The sequence below is a fragment of the Thamnophis sirtalis genome, unplaced genomic scaffold (assembly GCF_051295495.1).
Source record: "Thamnophis sirtalis isolate CommonGarterSnake01/CBP01778 unplaced genomic scaffold, rThaSir2_p1.2 scaffold_10, whole genome shotgun sequence".
Taxonomy (NCBI): Eukaryota; Metazoa; Chordata; class Lepidosauria; order Squamata; family Natricidae; genus Thamnophis; species Thamnophis sirtalis.
The window spans coordinates 16,247,106-16,260,680 of record NW_028261390.1 but is presented as its reverse complement, the minus strand read 5'-3'; the positions used below and the strand labels follow the sequence as shown (position 1 = coordinate 16,260,680).

The 13,575-nt window shown below is 41.7% G+C and overlaps 1 protein-coding gene across 1 annotated transcript in view; it reads right to left on the bottom strand.

The window, feature by feature from the left end:
- Positions 1 to 2,137, bottom strand: part of BMPR1B (bone morphogenetic protein receptor type 1B) — a 203,973-nt gene extending 201,836 nt beyond the window's left edge. The window contains exon 1 of the mRNA XM_087724115.1: positions 1,819 to 2,137. The gene's annotated coding sequence lies outside the window, so the exon portion shown is untranslated. The remainder of the gene's footprint in view (positions 1 to 1,818) is intronic.
- Positions 2,138 to 13,575: the final 11,438 nt, after the last annotated feature.

Sequence of the window (13,575 nt, the reverse complement as noted above, 5' to 3'; positions counted from 1 at the left end):
TTCGTTCAAGAACAGCTTAGTTCTCCCAACTGGTTTTTAACCCCAGAAAGAGCAGTCACTGATGTTCCCCCCAAAAGCAAAGATGCTTAGAAGGTATGAATTTAAATTTTGCTCTGCTCCTTGGAGGATGGAATTAATCAACGAAAGCACAATCCCTTGGATTTTACAGGTTGTTGGAAAAGTACTTGTTCGGTTTACCAGATGCTGAAAATAACAGAGAGGGATGAAGAACACCTGTATCAGCAGATGCAACTAATATAAAATCTCAATGAAGAATGATCAGTAAAGCATTGCTGATGGTTTATTTTATCTTTTCTAATAAGCTGTGTCCAATTTCCTCTCTTCACTTTGCAAAACTTGTGGTTCTCATGCCATTCCACATATCTGCAAGACAGCAGCTGCGGTCCCTCTCACTGTAACTTTGAAATGTGGCACCCCTGATTTAACCGCTGTCAAATTGCAAGTACAGTTGGAGTTTACAGTATTGGTTTATCCTGCATGTGTATTTTCTTCTATCTTTCTTCTCAAGCAAAACTACACCTACCATACACATCAGTCTATTTACTATCACAGGTCCAACCTGCAGGACGTAGCTTGCTTTTCCTGAAACTGCTTAAGCCTCATTTATTTAAAAAGCATCATAGTTGCCCATTTCCATGGGCTCTGCCCCTTACAAATTACAATTCCAAAACAATGAAAGCCATTTTTTTTAAAAACGCACAGACAGCCCATCTCACTCAAACTCATGTAACACACATGCAGGAGGCAAGATTGTTGGTCAACTACAGGGAAACAAGAAAAGCAACTTTCTCTTCAAAATATGAACACAACAAGCTCCCATTTAAGCTGCAGAATGAAGAGTTACTGTCAACTTGTCCAGTTTTAGGTTGTTTCCCCCGCTCTGCATGTGATTGGCCACTGGAGTAAAATAACACAAAAATGTACTTTTATCCCAGTACTCTTATCCCAGAGGGGTGTGTGTGTGTGTGTGTGTGTGTGTGTGTGGTGTGTGTGTGTGTGTGTGGTGTGTGTAGGGAGAGATGCTTTCTCCTACCCAAGGATGCATTTCAATACCGTTTCCAAAGTCGACTTTCTCCCGAGACAAGAGATTATTCCTTTGCACTGGTTAAGTGGAAAGGAATAATGCTTTTACCAGGAATAACCCTGGTTCCCCTTCCCGCCCCATCCCACCCCACTTTAGGGAGCTCCACTCGTAAAGAATAAAAGAAGAAGTCCCTCTCTTTTCCACCCCACACTCCAGATATTGCACATCTGTCTCCACGTGATTCTGGAATTTAAGTCGTTCGCTCACTTCTTAGCAACGTCCACCAAACTTTCCGCGCCGTCTCAATCTCCCACGTTCCCCTCACCCCTTCCCGTCCCTCACGTTTTACTCACCGCCTAAACTCTTTGCAACTCCCGACCCTGAGGAGTTTCTGGGTCGGTGCAGAAAAGGCAGGAGGCTCCTCGCTCTCTCCCAAGCCGGAGGGCTGACTTTCCCCGCAAACCCCTCGCCAACCCCAGACTCAAGAGGTTCTCCACCTCCTCCGCCTCCGCCTCCGCCTTCCCCACAACGTGCACCTAATCCGGCCCCTGAGAGAACCCGGCCTCCCCCCCACCCTCTTCCCTCAGCTGCCCATGGCAAAGACCCCCTCAGCTAATGAGGAAGAGGCGGGAAGGCGGAGGAGGGGGGAAAGGAGGAGCAGCCATTCTCCCCCCCCCCCCACCGAAGGCGCCGCGAACCGCGCGAAGGGAACGGACGCTGCGGCGAGTTTCGTCCCGCCGCCGCGCACCGAAACGCCGAGCGCCGAAACTCACTTGCAAGTCCGAAACGCTGATGAAGTTTCCCGGCAGAGCCGAGCCGCCGGGTTTTGTTTTGGTTTTTCCCCCTCCGGTGTCCAAGCAGAAGAGGGGAGATCGCGGCAAGAGCGATCGTGTGCGGTGGTGTTTTTTTTTCCCCCTCCTCTCCCGGCCCTTTTGAGCTCGTCTCGGCACCTCTTTTCTCTGCGCCGCTTCTGGCTTCTCTTCCTCTCCGCCCGCCCGGCTCTCGCAGCTGCTCCCGGACTCCGGTGCAGAGAGACAGAAAGAGAGAGAGAGAGAAAGAAAGAGAGAGAGAAAGGAGCGCTGCTGGATTCGGTTTCCGTGCCCTCTGCAGCTCCCACTAGTGAATGCCGAGAGCCAAGCGCTTTTTTTTTTTGCAAAGGGAAAAAGTCTCTTAAGGCCGGGCACGGCTTCTTCTTCTACCTCCTCTCCCCACCCCACCGCCGGTTGAGAACAGGCGGCTACCTCGGTTTAGGGGCTGGCGCACGTGTTAGGGAATCCGCCGTCCGCCGTGAGAAGCAGCGCGTCTCTTTTGCCAGCAACTCGCCGGGCGGCGCGCTTTTGGATACGTTCCGCGTTCTAGTTCTTCTGTGGCTTTTAGGCTACGACGGGCATTGGAGGCGAGGCGGCTGCAAAACGTGGAACCGGCGCGGGGAGGTCAGCTGGGTTGTAATCCTCCTCCTTGGGGTTTCCCTGCTTGGCTGAGGTTGAGTTAAAAGCCAAAATCCGCCTGGCTGGGTTATGTTTTGTAGGTTCGACCCGCTCTCCTAATAAACCATGATTAAATGAATGTAGTCCATACGTGCAATAAACGCAGGTAGTCCTCGAAGTCGCAAAGTAGTCCCAAATGTAATAACACAACCTATCTACTGTCTTTGGAGATTCTCCATCATCCAGGTCATGGTTGTCCCAAAGGAGCTTTTTCTGAAGGCAACTGGACTTTCTTGTGTGTTTTTTTCTTTGAAGATGTTTCTCTTCTCATCCAAGAAGCTTCTTCAGCTCTGACTGGATGTTGGAGAATGAAAAAGCTGAAGAAGCTTCTTGGATGAGAAGCAAAATGTCCTCAAAGAGAAAAAAATAAGAAAGTCCCGTTGCCTCCAGAAAAAGCATCTTTGGGACAACCATGACCTGGATGACTGAGAATCTCTACAGAGAGGTAGTCCTCGACTTACAACAGTTCTCTTAGTGACCGTTGGACAACATCACTGAAAAAAGTGCCTCATAACCATTTTTTCACACATGACTGTTGCAGCGTGCCCGTGATCACATCATTTACATTCTGATGCTTATCAACCAATTCGTATCAGTGGTGGGTTTCCATTATTTTTACTACCGGTTTGCTTGTGTGGCACCACTACTACCGGTTTACCCCATCCAGGCCAAATCAGGAGCAATCCACCTCTGATTCATATGTATGACATTTGCACTGTTACAAGATGTGGGGGGTTTTGTGACTTTTTGACCAGCAAAGTCAAAGGGGAAGCCCAAGTCACTTAATAACCTTATTACTAACTTAACAACTGCAGTGACTTGCTTAATTAATGTGGCAAGAAAAGTGATAAAATGGAGCAAAACTCACTTAACAAATTTCTCACTTAGTAACATAAATTCTGAGCTTCGTTGACCTCGTAAATCAAAGACTACCTTTATCGTGCAGCCAGAAATAATAGCACCCCCATTTCAACTCTTGATGAAAATCTAATTGGGCTTCAAAAATACTGCAATTTAGAAAATCAAACTTAAATAAGCTACACAAACTATTTGGAATAATATCCCAGATAACTAGTGGCCCTAAGAATAACAACAACAAGTAATATCTGTAGTTTTTCCAGAAGTTGCCAAAAGTCAATTGCTACTTTTAACTATGCAGGTTTGAGTAACAAAGAGGAACAATTTAGGAACATCTAGGAAACTGCAAGTTCCCACTTTCAATTTTAAAAATAGCATAAGAGTGATGAACTTCCCACACCTCCTGGCTGGTTGTTCATAATTTGAAATTAATTACAGTAGAATCCAGCCCTCTGTCCAGATAGAAATGTAACTACACAGAGGCATTATTACTCCAGTTCTCTGCTTCTTTTTCATCCTTTTTTTAAATAGATAAAGGTTCATTCCCCAGCATTCTTAATATGGTAGAGTTCTCCCCTCAATCAATCTTGGCTACCACCTTGTGCGTGCTGTGCTGAAGAATCCCAAGATGCTGAACTTTACCCAGGAAATATTTTATTTCACTCTCTCATCCTTTGGTAGAGGTGGGAACTCTTCTCCTACCTTTGTTTTTGTTTGTGAGTACATAATGCAATGGATATGAGTTTGACGCAGCTACAAGTACACATTTGCATGGAGAAAATAATGCATAGATAACTTATGGCAGAAGAACCTTCCAGTTCTGCATTCATATGTCTATTCAGGTTTTCCTGGGAGTGATGCTCACTTTACAAGAAAATGTCTCTTCCTAACTGAGTGGAATCACAGTCCCACCCAAGCAATGCATTCATTTCCCTCCTGCTTTTTCCCCAGAGACCCTACCAATATTGGCAAACCTTTTCAGCACTGAATGCCAAAATAGGAACACGTGCACGCGTGCCAGAAACTGAAAGAGCAGCTGCCCAGTGCACATGCGCACACCAAGAAGATGCTTTTCTAATTTCCGGTGTCTCTGTGCACACCAGCCAGCTGGTCTTCATGCACGCATGCATGCCAGAAACTAGAAGACCAGCTGACTGGTACGCATGAGCATGCTGGAAACCCAAAAATCATTTTCCTGGTACGTGCTTGCACACGAGGCGGCTGCTCTTCCAGTTTCTAACACTCCTGCACATGTAAAGACCAGCTGGCCAGTGCGCCGGAACCCGGAAGAGTAAGGAGCAATGGCTCTTGTGCCCAGAAAGATGGCTCTGCATGCCACTTCCATAAGCATGTGCTTATGGCATGTGCCATAAGTTTGCCATCACAGCCCTACCTTGTGCCATAAATTTCCATTCATGCTTTTCCTTAGTATCTCAATTAGTTCTTAGTGTAAAAGCTACCTGGAAAGGATTTTCTTCTCAAAACATCAGTTATTGAAGACTCATTTGAGATTTCATATTCTAACCCACCTAGTCTTAGAGCCCGTATTACTGGTACGGGTTCGAGTCACACAAATCATTTTTCTTTCTTTCTTAATCTGGGATGAAGGAAATTTGAGAAGGAAACAAAGAAGGTGTCTCCAGATTTTAGGATACTGAAACAGACCAAGGAGCGTGCAAACCAGTTCAAAAGCAAACACAGAGGAACAAAAAGTGCCTCTACCTGACCTGTCACCCACTTTGAGGACTAAGCCTTTGATTAAGTCCTTGACATGTTCAGTGAAATCTTGTTTGCCTTCTCCTTTCATGCACCTTTGAGCTTGTAGGCCTTACCTGTTGGGATCCAAGCCAGGACTGTTCAAAGCATGCAAAGAAAGTTTAACATTGACTGAGCGTAGAAGCGGAAATACTGGAAGTATGACAAGAAAGTTTGCTCTTGTTTGATTTGTGAGTCTTATGTTGGCAAAATCGGAGCTCCCACGTTATGCTCAGGCATTCAGAAGCTCTGGTACCTCCAAGCAGGTCTTCTGTGCCTAGTGTGGATCAATATTAATTCCTGCTACTTAGTGTAACTTTTCGTCCCTCTTGTGGTAATGTTTCTTCCAATGTAATCGCTTATGTATCTTTCTTACCACAAGATGATCTTGGAATAAACCCAGGCAAAGATAGCTGTGGCTAGGGAGAGAGATTGTCCTGCTTTCTTTTACACTCAGAACCAAAGTTGATGAATAAAAGCATTATTGAGAAATGCCCAAAACAAAAAGAATGTTGAATAAATTCTAACGTGTGTGTGTGTGTGTGTGTGTCTGTGTGTGTGTCTGTGTGTGTAAAAATAAAGGTCCCTTTTTGACAATCCTGGGAAAAAATGTTCTGCAGCCTCCCTTATTTTTTAGCTTAAATACCATCATATGGTACCATACCATTTTTTCAGTAGAGATGATGCTGTCTCATTGCCAATGGGAATATCTATGGAGATTCTCAGTCATCCAGGTTATGGTTTGTCCCAAGGGTGCTTTTTCAAAGATCCATCAAGATCTTCCTTCAAGATCCATCAGAATACAGCTGGAAGGGACACTAGAGGTTTTATAGTCCAGTGCCTTGCTCAAGTAGGAGTCCCTATACAATTTGAGACAAGTAGCTGTCCAGGGTCTTCTTAAAAACATCCAATGATGAAGCACTCACAGCTTCTGAAGGCAAACTCTTCCACTGGTTCATTGTTCTCATTATTAGGACATTACTCCTTAATTCCTGGTTGGTTTTCTCCTTAATTAGTTTCCATTCATAGTTTCTTCTCTTGCTTTCTGGTGCTTTGGAAAATAAGTTGACCCCCCCCCCTCTTGTTTGTGGCAGCCCCTCAAATATGGCTTCTCATCCAGTATTCAGAACTGTGTCTTGGGTGAGCAGCAAATCAACTTCAAGGAAAAACGAGAAAGTCCAGTTGTTTGAAAAAAGCACCTCTGGGATTACTAATGGGAAGCACTTATTTTCCAAATACTGATTTCCATGTCTCTTGTAGAAAGTTAAAACCCACCCCTTTCCTAGAAAAATGAAATATCCTGGGAAATATTGAAAAGGCAGAATATTGTGTTTCCCAGGATCAGAAATGGAGAAACATGTTTTTAGGCAGGAAGCAGACTCACTCTTAATAGCCCCCACCTTTGTCAATGGGCCATTTAAAAAAAAATTCCAGGCCAGTCTATTCTACATAACAAAGATATCCCCCTTCAGCTCTAGGGTGATGGGATTAAGGCATGATAGTATTAGCCCTTTACCCATCTCACCACAGGGCACCTAGGAAGAAGCAATGCTCAACCAAACGTGGACTCAAAACAGCCTAGAGAGTTGCCCCTGCATGGCCCCATGGGAGTTGTCTACCAATCAGACTATAGGATCAGGATCAAAGGCCGGAAAGGGCATAAAACCAGGGACTTTCTACATCTTGCTTTCTTTTCTGCTTCACCCAACATCTGGAACAATTTGATCCCACTTTTCTGTTCAGGAACTCAAGCCATGTGATCCTGTCCACCATTAAACCATATTTGCAAGGAGCCTCCATGTTTCCAGTGTCTTTTTCCCCACTTGGAGCTGACATTTCTTCCAACACTCTCTTGTAGAATAAAGCATGGAAAGAGTGTGGAGTGAAGCACTGCAAAACATGTGTGTACTGTGCCTCTACATTTAAACCTCATCACGTTACTCCATGCTCCCTGCTTACAGTGGCACAAAAGTAAGAACAGTAGAAGGCACCTCCGTGACAGTGAAATGATCCATCCATGCACATACAAAGTCCATGCCTACACTTTCATTATCCCTTCAGAAAACTCCTGTCCACACAAGATTCTGAATCAAGGAAATTGCTTGCGCACAGATTAGAGAATTGTGATTGTTTTGTTTTCCTGAATGACTACTTCATTTACAATATACTGGTTGCCATTGCTGGTGGTTGTCAGCTACAAAAGTAGTAAAGAATTGCTGGTATCTAAAATCTAAAATGATTTCCAAAGTAATCAGACATAAGCAGCAAAAATACTCAAGCTCTCAAGAGATTTTTTTGGGGGGTGGGGAAGGGAGTAATTTCACCTCCATGATCTCAAAGTGTTGAGAGATATTCTGAGCTCCTTCAGATGTCCTATTAAGTCAAGGCTCCTACCCGGAGCCATCAAAATGAAATAATAGAGATATCAGCACTTGCTGGCACAAACACCAACAGCTCCAGAAAACTGAGACGTTATCTCTTTCTAAAGATTACAAGATGCATTAACACTTTTTAAATATATATATATTCTATCAACATCTGAGGATTGATAAACGTGTATTGGTAGCAACAAGTAATCTTAGGTATCCCCTGGTCCAGAGTTTTTTAGAAAAAAAAATTACAAAGAGTTCTAATGTTTCATCTTCTGCAAAATTATTTTAAATATTAACCTTGATTTGTTCAGGCAGATTATATTTATTCAGAGCTAATTTATTCTTATTATTGTTTCAGGATATTATTCTCATCCAACTTCATTAAGATTCCAGTATTAGATCTTATCAGCTCCTTTTTTATATATAAGATTTATTTGTACATTTTTATTTAACATAGATGAGTGCTTAATAAACAGTATTTACTTATACATAATATCAATAATAGTAACAATATTTACTTGTATGTAGTGGTATTCTTCCAACTTCTAATTTCTACTTTTATTGTCTAATCATTTGTAAAACAAATCCCACGTTAAAAAATATTCTGTATCTTCTTTATCCTTTATCTTTAATGTTAATCTATCCATTTCCACACGGTCTAATATTTTTTTAATTATGTTTTCATCTGTAGGAATTTCCTCATTTTTCCAATATTGTGCAAGATCTTATCAGCTTCTGATATTACTCTACCATATGTTACCTTTGCATATTTAAAACCACTATGTAAGTATTAAAACTAAATGCATACTACAATTACTACTGTCTCATATGGTTACTTTTTTCAAAACGGATTGACATTTTATAATAGCCTCAGAGGTGGGGTCTTACCGGTTTGGACCCGTTAGGCAAAATAGGTAGTAACTTGGCGGCCTGGGTCGCTGGAACCAGTAGCGACCCAGGCCTGCCACACCAGAGAACCAGTTCTCCTAGAACGCTGCCATTTTGATTTTTGGATCTGCGCATGCGCAGAACAATTTTCATTTCAAAAATGTACTTTTTTCCTTTTTTAACATTTTGTACATGCGAAGACAAGTTTAGATGCAAATGTGCACACTGAACTGGCAGTAGCAACCCACTCCTGAATAGCCTCATTTCCTAGCAAAATGAAAAAGAGACAATAAACTTCCCACAATTAATAATAATGTATAATTAGAAGAATGCAATGTGTTGGAACCAAAGGATTATTCAGTGTTATGCCAAACCAGAGCAGAAAATAAGAAAAGGCATTTTGTCCTTCCCTTTCTCCCCATAGTACATTTTATGCTGTTGTTTACTTGCTTCTCCACATACAACTTTCACAGAGCAGCGTGTGTTTAAAAAAGGAACAGCAGAAGTCTCAAGAGATTGTAGTTAAATCTGCAACAAAATGCCTAGAGAAAGTAACAGGTCTTAAATGTCCTGCAGAAAGCAAGCCTTGAAAGATGTTCACAAATCTAGATGCCAACCCATTAGAGCCTAAGAATAGCCCCGTTTTGATCAGGGTAAGTAGCTTAATCCAGCATTTGGTTTCTCACAGAGACCAACCAGATGCTTCCGGAATACTCCTATACAGAAATTGGAGACTTCTCCCAGGGTTTTTTTGTCTGAAAATTGTATTTAAACTCATGATGCCAGCAAGCCAGAAGTACCTGTTAGTCTTTGAACCCTCGGTAGATCTATCCTCCACCAATTCATCCAATCCTGTTTTAAAGCTATCCAAGTTAGCGATCATGAACACATCTTACAGTGATAAATTATGTGAAGCAGTGTTTTCTATACAAGCTGCATTGGGTGACTCTTGAACTTAGCGCTCTGAGAGATGGAGAAAAGCCAAAACAGAAATAATTCCATTTTCCAAGTCCGGCCATACAACATCTGAGGAAAAAGAGAACACAGAGTTGAATTTTATACATTTTCCTTGGACAATACCACAACATCTTTATCTATGTCACCTACTGTATTTTTTTTTGAAGCAGCTAAAATACCACTTAGTCATTAATTTGTATTTATCACTAGATAAAGACATAGAAGCTTAGACTGATGTATCTATGTTCCCAAAACAGTTATTTAAAGTAAACAAGAACAATAATAAAGTGCTTCTCTTTGAAGTAGATAAGCTGTTAATATGTTTGATAGACAAACAAACATTACTTTCTGGAAGACTCCATATTTGGAATTTTATAGTAATGTTCACAAAACAGTTGCTTTGTTTATATAGCCAATATCAATATACTGTAGCCATATGTTACAATTACAATTATGTGACCCATTCCTTTGGAAGATGGTATGCTCTATGGTCTTTTGAACACTTCTTGTAATTATGAAGAAACAAATTTTGTATCCCTATTGTACAGTAGTTCTCAACAGGTAAGAAATAGTGCTAGTTTCAACTTTGCCCAGTGCTAAAGGAAAGATTAATCTAGAAAAGTTATATAAGAGAAAAAGGAATGGTAGCAGAACAATGGAGTGGCAGATTTGATGATGGTAGAATGGACTTTGATGTTCATAGAATTTCCATCAAGGTAAAATCTAGAAATTATCATATATGCTCCTGTTAATTCATCCCTTTAATTTACAGTTTTAATTTATCTTAAAAACTCATCACTTACAGACAAAATAGAGTGTCCACATATCTGAAATAATTCAAAAGTTGATAGATGAGCAACAAGAATAAAAAGGAAAAAGAGAAAAACCAAAAACAGGGAAGACTGAATATCTTCAGTAATGTGGAGTGACAACTAACTTTTGGAGAGGAAAACCATAAAAGCAGAAGAGAAATCTGCACTGAGTGGATATATTCTGAAGGACAAGGTCCATACAGCAAGATATTATTACAAATTGCATATAAGGTTATTGCAGATTTTAAATCTCCAACTTAATAGTCTTCAGAGTTTCACCATCTGTTCCCAAGTCCTACAACAACTCTTCTCTTGTTCCATTCACCCTATCTAATAATACAGCTCAGTTCCAGATTTCTTGGTTATTTTATAAGACCCACTTAGTTAGCCATGACCAATTTTATTCCAATGCATCCTGTCCATTAGTTGTAAACGTGGACAGTATTTTGGAATGCAGGAACCCCGTTGGAGAGAGAAATGAAGCCAAGGTTATAGCCAGGTTGGGGATTTCCTGGTCCTTCCTTCTTTTTGAGGATGATGCTTGAATTACTGTTCTTTAATTGTAATAAATCTCATTAAACATTAGTGCACTATTTCAAAATAGTGCAAAACCTCTCTCTCTTTTTCTCTTTCTCTTTCTCTCTCTCTCTCTCTCTCTCTCTCTCTCTCTCTCTCTCTCACACACACACACACACACACACACACACACTCTACTGATCGTCAGCCACACTACCACCCGCCATGTTCCTGAGTTCCTCAAAGCCTGGCACTCCTAAAGCAATCCCATCAACAGACACGTTGACCTAGGAACCAGCCTACAAACCCTTCAGAATTTGAATCAACCACACAACCAACCAGAGACAGCACCGATCCTCAACCAACCCATGCAACTCCCCACCACCACAGCAGTTCACCTCTAACCCTGACCTGATGTAACCTCTTGATGTAACCTGATGTAACCTCCTCACATCTGACCTGTCGCAAGACCCTCGCTTGACCCACCCACACCTGAAGCCCTTATAAACAGAAGAACACTAGCATCCCCTAAACTCCACTGAAGATGTTACCTAGCCTGGTAATGAAACTTTCGGAAACCAACCCACAAGCTCAGAGAACGAACCTTCACCCTCATACTGTACTGAATTTTCACAGCACACACAAAGGATTTGGAGAGTTTCTGAAAAACAGGCTGACTAATCTAGATCCACTCCATGATTCTCTAGTCTAAGGACTAGAACTCCTGGATCTGTGCACAAGCTGGTCTAGAACACCACCTTCCAGCAATTTTATACTGGATCTCTTTAGTGTAGTTTATGCAGTTCTGAACTTTGGAATTATTTATATCTGTATACATCCATCACAATAAATATCTGGATGATGATATGGTGTTCTTCTCTATGCCATCTCTAAATCATCTCAACCCAAGAAAGCAGAACATGATCTATTTCCCTTCACTGTGCTGGTGGCATAGCTCTAACTCTAAAAGACAGAGTGAAAACCTTTGGATTCTTCATTGAGAAAGCCTTCTTTCAGGTTCAAAATAATATAAAACGAAAAGGAAGGGTGACTGCATCCATGGCAATAAACCTCCACACAAACAAAATGCCTCAGGATAAAAATAGTGTCCTAATGATCTTAATCTCTCGTTAGGCAGCCATTAAGGCCAAAGATGTAGGGTTACACACAGATTTGCTAACAGACCAACCCATATGTGCCTACTAACATTCCCATGAATAAGTTGCTAACAATTCATAAAGGGTTCAAAGATCTTTTTATCCCGATGCTATGTTTTATTTCTCCTTTCTGTCCCATTAATTATTTGGGTAATGTAGATCAAGTCCCATTTCTTTTCTCATATTCTGTGGTTTAATTAGTCTAATCAAGTAACATATATTCAGCTGTAGAGTGGCTAGAACTGAGTGTTGAGTTGATTTCTTACAAGAGCAACTAATTTTTCTCTTTTTAACATCTAAATGTGCTTTTGTGATCTAGTCCAGAATGTAGGTTTACAGGTACTCTTCTGATCACATGAACCCAGAATTATGGACTTATGCTGTGCTGGTCATTAAACAGGTCATCACATGACAGACCCATTTTTACAACAGTTTTTCAGCAGATGTGGTAGTCATAAAGCAAATGCCACGGTTGCTAAGCAAACTTATTCAGAATGGGCATTTGTGTGGGCAGAAATCAAAAGTAAGCACCAGTTTCCAAAAAGTTGCAAATCCCCTTGCATTCTCCTTGAGTTTCCAGATATGGGCAGTTACAGAAGACAAGACATACAGTTAACAGCTTGGAAATAATTATGGACACATACACAGACATCACTTTCAACTGAGCACTAAGGCACAGCAGGTTCTTTGGCATAAGGGAGGCCCAATGAATTTAAAGTAACAATAAAACTTTACTAGTTACAATGTACATTTGCTCTTTCTCGCTCACGCAAACACATATCCATACTTATCCGCCTCCTTCTCAACTAGACTACAAAGCATCATCTAGAACAGGACTGTCAAAGTCACGGCCATGGCCTGAGGCGTCACACGTTGGCCATGCCCACGTCCAATTTAGCGAAGGGGAAAAAAATTGCAATATGTCACTTGGTGCTGCTGTGATGGCGCGAGTTTGACACCCTTAACTTAGAGGGGACAGAAGCTGCAATATCTAAATTCAAAGGCAACTCAAGGGATGGTGGGTTTCAGATCCTTTTTTATTCCCCCAAAGTTCTTACTTCATAGATTAACTGTGGTTGAGGGGTTTTCAATGTGCTGAGGCCAAGTTTGTCTGGTTCAGGTAAGATGTTTTTCTCCTTTGTTTCTTTAACCACTTGTTCCTTTCTTACATACTTCCCTGAAAGGATGATTTAATCAAGATTCCTGGCTTTTTATCTTCTCTGTGTTTGTTTCATCTCTAGCAATAGCAATAGCAGTTAGACTTATATACCGCTTCATAGGGCTTTCAGCCCTCTCTAAGCGGTTTACAGAGTCAGCATATCGCCCCCACAGTCTGGGTCCTCATTTCACCCACCTCGGAAGGATGGAAGGCTGAGTCAACCTTGAGCCGGTGAGATTAGAACCGCTGAACTGCAGATAACAGTCAGCTGAAGTGGCCTGCAGTACTGCACCCTAACCACTGCGCCACCTCGGCTCCTAGGCTTCTAGTTATGACAGCTTCAGTCATTTTTGATGGGAGGCAGCAATGTGTTTCTGGAGAGGATAATTGCATGCCACCTAATCTTCTAACTTTCTGATGCAAGGGAAAACTTCATCAAGAGGGACAGCAGTGCAACAAAATCAATCAATCAGTTGACTTAGGGGAATTATGCCATCTTTTCCCTTAGCGGTGGCCAATCCCCCTGTGGTCAATGCCCTAGGTCAGTGTTTCTCAGCCTTCATGCCTTT